General features: G+C 48.4%; 1 long non-coding RNA gene across 1 annotated transcript; it reads left to right on the top strand.

The window, feature by feature from the left end:
• Positions 1-3,428: 3,428 nt before the first annotated feature.
• On the top strand, positions 3,429-5,252 carry LOC309977565. Its single transcript, XR_014327075.1, has 3 exons — positions 3,429-3,587; positions 3,939-4,017; positions 4,368-5,252. It is a non-coding gene; the product is annotated as an uncharacterized lncRNA (long non-coding RNA).
• Positions 5,253-6,730: the final 1,478 nt, after the last annotated feature.

Raw genomic sequence — 6,730 nt, 5'->3', positions numbered from 1 at the left:
TGACGGCGTGAGCTGCCTCGGCTGCCCCTCAATCTACTGCTGAGGACCTGATGCCGGGTCCTGGTGTGGGGGTCTAGGTGGGGCAGGGCGGGAGTATTCATTGCTGATTAAGCCTTTCTTGCTGCAGAGTAGAGGATGGACTCAGAGGAGGGGCAGTTCTCATAAAAGGTCACCAAGGAGGTTACTGAGCTGTTCGGAAAAGAGCTGGCAACGACAGAAAGGAGGAAGAGAAGGAGATGCACGCAAGAGGAATTACTGATTCAGAACTGAAAAAAATATGAATTAGATCAGATTAGATGGACGGAATGGGGAAGAAGGAAGATGCCATGAGGCCTGGGAAATCTAAGCTTGTTCGTCTGCACAGAGGCTGTCAGATGCGTAAGAACAGCAAGGCCGGGGCAGGGTGAGGAGGGTAGTGCTCTTTAGCTCGGGACAGGCTGAATTTGACAAGCTCATAGGCCCTCCAGAGAGAGGTTTCTTCCATAAACAGATGGAAATATAGGCCTAGAGCATAAGAGAATGGAAGAAATTGTATTATTTTGAGTAAAATGAGGCTCTAAAAGGAATCAAGAATCTTAGTGGAAGGAGAGGCACCGGGAGGACAGTTTTTTTGTTTTATTTATTTTTATTTTTCAATTTTTAAAATTTTATTATTATTATTATTTTGTATTTTGGCCACACCATGAGGCATGTAGGATGGTTCCCCGACCAGGTATCGAACCCTGGCCTCCACAGTGAAAGCGTGGAATCCTAACCACTAGGCAACCAGGAAACTCCCCAGGAGGACATTTTCAACTTGAATAAAACTAATACTGATTAAGGTAAAGCCTGAAGCTGGTGGACAGTTTCTTATTCAAATGGAGGGGCTGGTTTAATTTTTGAAATGGATCATGAGGTTTCAGAAATCAGCTTTGCTTCGAAAAGAGAACCCAGGGCTTCCCTGGTGGCGCAGTGGTTGAGAGTCCGCCTGCCGATGCAGGGGACACGGGTTCGTGCCCCGGTCCGGGAAGATCCCACATGCCGCGGAGTGGCTGGGCCTGTAAGCCATGGCCGCTGAGCCTGCGCGTCCGGAGCCTGTGCTCCGCAACGGGAGAGGCCACAGCAGGGAGACGCCCGCGTACCACAAAAAAAAATAATAATAATAAAAAACAGAGAACCCAGGAGCATCTTTAGAGGGGCAGAGACCGACGGAGGACAACCCCGAAGGGCCAAATCCGGAGAGTATAGTTATTCCTAATAAAACGGGGACGACGACTTCTCCTGCTCAATGCAGCTGTCCTCATCATGACCCCCAGAGAAGGTCACTTTGTGCATGCAATTCTGACAACATCATGCTTAAAAAAATCACGTTATTAATACTAACCATGAAAGCAAAACCAAATTGTGGTCTCTTCTTGCCCCCAAGTAAAGAAAACCAAAGCATCAGAGATGAAAACAATACACAAAGATCGGAAAAGAGATCAAACCTTAGAGAACACGTGCAAAACCAAAACAATTAATCACTAACTATGCGAGGTGGAATACAGAACAAAAGGAGTCCTAAAAGACCCCCTGCCCCCCAAAAAAGAACCAAATAGTAACTTAAAAATGTGAGGAAAGATAGTCACATTTCATAAGCCAATGTTACAGCAATGAGAGAATATTCATGATGTAGCCTTGGGCCCTGCTTGCTGAGTTCTTGTAACAAGCTCTGGGCCAGGGCTAAAAATATCAAGGAACAGGAATAGTCAGGAGTTAGGGATGAGGCTACCAGCCAGCGCTGGTAACAAGGAGAAGGTAACGTGGGGTGAGGCCGATGGAAAGCAGGGCAGTTCTCGGCCAAGAACAGGAGGAGAAGCCCCTCAGGTCAGCCCCCAAGGCTACAGCAGAGAGGAACACTCACGGCCTTAGATGGCTGGGCCTCTGCTGCGGCTTCTGCCACGAATCCTGCCCCACAGGTCACCTCCAGCTTCCCCTGGAAATGGGCATCTTCCTCTTAAAATATAGTGTGGCCAGAGAGTGGACTCTAATATTTCTTGAGGCTCTTGGAGGGCCTCCAGGCAGTGTGGACCAGGAAATAGGAGAGGGTTTGGTGGTCAAATGAACTTGAGACACCCTGTGTCTAAAACCTCCTTTGAATTCACATGCTCGTGAGCATATTCAAGGCTCTGAGAAGTTCTGCTATTAAAAAACCCAGTTTAATCAACCCCCAAAACATGCCGAAAAGCTAGAGATCTACAAAACACGCTTTATCTTCGCCGCCTTATGCTTATTATTCTGAATAACAAGAACAATAATATTCATGGCCACCAAATTTGATCTGGCCCATCTGTGCCCGTCCCCTCTCACTGTCATGTGTTTCCGCTTTAAAGTTGCCTGTTAAATGTGAAAGGCACAACTTTCTCCAAGGAGGTTATCTGAGTAGGGATGTATCCTGGTTGGAACTTCTGAGCACCCCCTGGGGAAACCGCGGTACTAATTATCAATGTATTTGTAGAACATCCGTGTTACAAAGCACTTTGACAGAAATCTGATTACTTATCATCTTTCACTGTAATACAGTGACAGCATGTGGGAAGCTGAGCTGATTCCCTTCTAGGAGTGCAGCAAAACAAGTTTGGTTTATGGAGGAGTTAAATCAGAAAGCTGAAGATTTAGAGTAATTATATCCCCACTTTCTACAGAAGCTTCCACCGGTCAAGACTACACTCACGGCTGCCTCAGAGGTTCCTCCCCCACTGATCCCTTCTCAAGTTTAACCTCTAATTACTTGACAAGGATGCTGGCTGAACAGGTAACTTTATATTGGAAAACCTAAGACTCATATTATTTTTCAGTTCCTTGCTGAGTTATCTGATGATGATGCTGTTGCCAGCAGGATCAAGTCCAAGTACCTTAGCTTCTCTTCACATTTGACAGCAACCCAGCTTTCCAACTTCACCTCCAATCACTTTCCCACCCCATGCATGGTGTTCCCGCTCCCCCGCAACCACCAGCCACTTCCTGAATAGGCCTTGCTTCATCCAAACCCTGCATCTCAACACACACACTCTGTGTCCTGTTCCTGGCTGTCCTTTCCTTTCTCTGCCTGCAAAACCTTGCCAGCCCCAAGGCAGAGCCAGTCACTCCTTCCCCTGGGTCCCCCAGTCCTCTGTACTTAGTTCTAGATAGTTCTAGATAACACCGATCCTTCTGGAATTGTCTGTGTGCCCTCTGGAGCTTCTGGAACACAGCGCCTATGTTTCATCCATCATGGCATGCCCTGGGCCTCGTGCAGTGCCTAATGGCACACAGACAATGCTGAAGAGACTTTCATTGAATGGATGACTCAGTTAGGCACTGTCTTTGACAGAAGAATCTCTGGGTTTGTGTTGAGACAAAAAAGCGTACCAATCACCAATCAGCAGCAGTCAATGGAGAGAGGCAAGAGGGAGGCGCCAGAGCTGGCACTGGCCTCACTAAGTGAGGGAAGGGACAGGCCTGGGCCCAGTGGGCGCTGATCGCAATCTCTGGGGAAAGAGGTATATATGAGATTTTTAGAAGATGCTTTTCAAAAAGAGAATGGATTATACGAGGATGAGAAACAGTGGCCCAGGACTACATTCAAGGTGAGCCACACTGGATAAGAAAGGGAGGAAGAGACAGGGCAAAGGACTGTCCCCTAGCCCCCTGCTAGGGTGAAGGGGGATCCTCCTGCACTGTGAGGGGCTCCTGGACTCAGAGACCTCCTGGCTGGGGGTCAGGCTGGGCAAACTCCCCATCTTCAGCCTCCCTGGCATAGATTACGCTTGCGCTCAGCTTCTCCTGGAGGGGGAGGGAAACTCATAAATTATTTACCAGTTTTTCCCTTACTTTTATGATGTTTCCTTTTCATAGTTAACCTTCGATTACTTGTTTAAGATCACTAAGAAGAGCTTAGTTCAGTCTAAGCTCAGTCCACCCTTGTTATCTTTCCTCAGAATCCCTGAACTCAGAGGGACTTAAACCAAACATCCGGACATTTAGCTCAGCAGTGCCTACAGCCTCTAGTGACCCCAGGTAAGTAGGAAAGGTGCCCAGCAAACAGGGCGAGTAGTAGAGGTTGCACCTATTTTCTTTCTGAGATTACCCATATGAGGGAGCCAGAACTGTCGTTAAATTATGTTTGTTTATAGAAGTCGCTTTACCTTTCTGAGCCTAAAAGTCACAGACCATTGCAACTAAAAGGGACTTTGGAGTTTACTTAGTTCTTCCCATTTCATTTCACAAGATGGAAAGGGACAGTGGGAGAAGTGGAATTCAAACTTTCTAACAGACTTAGTAGAATTCTATAGCTCATTTCCCCTAGAGAACTGAGATGCAGTTTAAAGTGCTTTTAAATGACCACCACGTCCTGATTTATTCTCCAGAAGCAGGACAGCAAATACGAGGATGGGGACTGAAGTGAGGAAAACACGCTGAACCAATGGACACGAAAAGAAGCGTGATTAAGAAGAGGCTGCCTGAACTCATTCGGATTAATTCCACTCTAAAGAAATCCTCGAATAGAGGAAACACCATAAAATATTGATGAAATAAAGGAAAATACTGAGTTACCCACTCCTTCTTAAAATGTATTAATGAACAGATCCAGTGAGAAGTTTATATGTCTTAACTGTGAATTCAATAAACATCACTGGCATCTGATCTGTACTAAGTCCATGGGGATTAGAGTAAAAGTAAGGATGTACATATGAATAATGAGAAGAGCAAACGTTTATGGAGGGCTACCACGTTGCAGGCGCTGGGCTAAGAACTAGCTCATTTAACCTTAATCGTAAGTATGATTGTTTGCCCATTTTACAGGTAAGGAAACTGAAACTTAGGACAGGGAAGTAACTTGCCTGAGGTCCCAGAGCTGGCAGGTGGCGGTGCTGAGTTTCTGACTCAGGTCAGCCAGAGTTCCTAACCATTAGGCTCTAGTGACTCCCAGGGGAAAGATCCCCGGAGCTTGTAGTCGGACGGGTAGGGCGCACGGGAACAAGGAGTCCATAATGATAGGGCCTCCCACTGGGAAAGGGGATAGTTAAGGAAGAGTCACAAGGAAGGTAACACTAGAGCAGGAGCTTAAAGAATGAAGGAAGAGACGTCCACGTGGAGAGAAGTGGGGAAAGTTTGCTTTAGGGACTGTGCCACGATAAACAGAAGCATCATACCTGGAGCCGAGGAAGAACCACATGGTGCTGGGGTCACACCAACCACACCCCAGGGACTCAGCTTTGGGCCTAAAACCAGTTTCAGAAAGAGAACACTTGTTGCAATCAGCACGAGTTCTAAGACCTGCAGCCCACTGGTGGCAACTGCTGGTGGCCGTCAGCGCTGTCTCCTTGCAGCTTGGCCCACTGTGGCCTCCCCAGGTAGCGAGCTGGACACCGCTCCAGGGTAGACTAGCCTGGGGGCTGTGGAGGGTGAGGGTGCGGCGACACAGAGCTGCCACGAACCAGGCAAGTCACTGAAGACCGCGTCAGGTCAGTGCACCTCCTCCAGAATGGTCCCCCTTTCCACAGCCCATGGCTTTATTCAGCCCCAGTGCCTGCAGGTGAGCCCAGTGTGGCCGTGGACAGATCCGGAAGAAAGACGAGAGATGTGACAAGGGAAAAGCAGGGTCCCACAGGTGCTACTGATGCCCAAGGCATTGCTTTGCTTTCTTAAAATCATGGCTAACACATGGACACCAGTCACCTGAGCAGTCCCAGGGCCCCTGGTAATATTCGCTCACTTCTCCTTAGAGAGACATCCCTTTTCTCTCTCGAAAACTGGATTTTTTCTTTTTCCGTTTTCTGCCCTTAACCGTCTCTAATGCTCCCTTTCCTTTCTCTCAGTTTCTTCCATCAGCCTCTGGTGGACTGGCCCCAGGGCCTGCAGCTCCAGGCCCAGACTTTTGCTTGGAAGGGCAGCGTGCCGCTGTGGTCACGGGCCACTCAATCTGAATCCACTTGGAGAGCTGGACCAATGCAGAGCCCTGGGCCCCGCTCCAGACCCACTGACACAGTCCTGCCGAGCTGGGAGCTGCATTTTCAACAGTGCTTCCAGCTCACTTTTTGCTCACTAAAGTTTGAAAATCACTGCCCTGGGGACCCAGACCCTGGAAACTTTCAGATCTCCGATCTTTTCCTCCATCTCTCCCATGGAACCTTCTTTGGTCAATGGAGATGCTGAGAAGGTACAGAGCAGTCCAGGGCTTAGCCTTTCCCGGTTGTCTTGTGTTAACTCATCTGTCTCCTCTGCTAGACTGTGAGTCTCTAGGATGGACATCAGGTTCTACTCAGCTCTCCAACCCTGGGTGGTGCCTGGGTCACCGTGGACGCTCCACTACTGTTTGTGGAACGAATAAATTGTTGATGTAGCAAACCCTCCTCTCTTCCCTCCTCTCCTTTCTCTTGGGCGCCCCCTTGGCCTTGGGCACAAAACACAAATGTTTCAAGAGATGGTTAATATTTAAAGGGACAGAGTCAGGCATAGGCCAGGCAACGGCCGCTTGCTCAACTGACAAACAAATCCACCTTCTTCTGTTCTTTCCTAAGCCAACAGGAAGCAGCCAGGAGATGGCCACTCACCCAGCCAGGGCCCAGAACCACCATGCTCCCCTCCCACACAGCAATTTCACAATGTTGCTGAAACCTGGGGCTATAAATAGTCTTTACTAAGAAGCCACACCTGGGGACTGAGCAGGCCGGATGCGTGATCCCTATTTGCTGCCCCTTCCAACAAGTGGAGAAAAAAATTTTAAAGC

This window comes from Leucopleurus acutus, assembly GCF_964270905.1.
Source record: "Leucopleurus acutus genome assembly, chromosome: 21".
NCBI lineage: Eukaryota > Metazoa > Chordata > Mammalia > Artiodactyla > Delphinidae > Leucopleurus > Leucopleurus acutus.
Note: the sequence above shows the minus strand (reverse complement) of the source record. Positions and strands in the feature narration are given on the sequence as shown.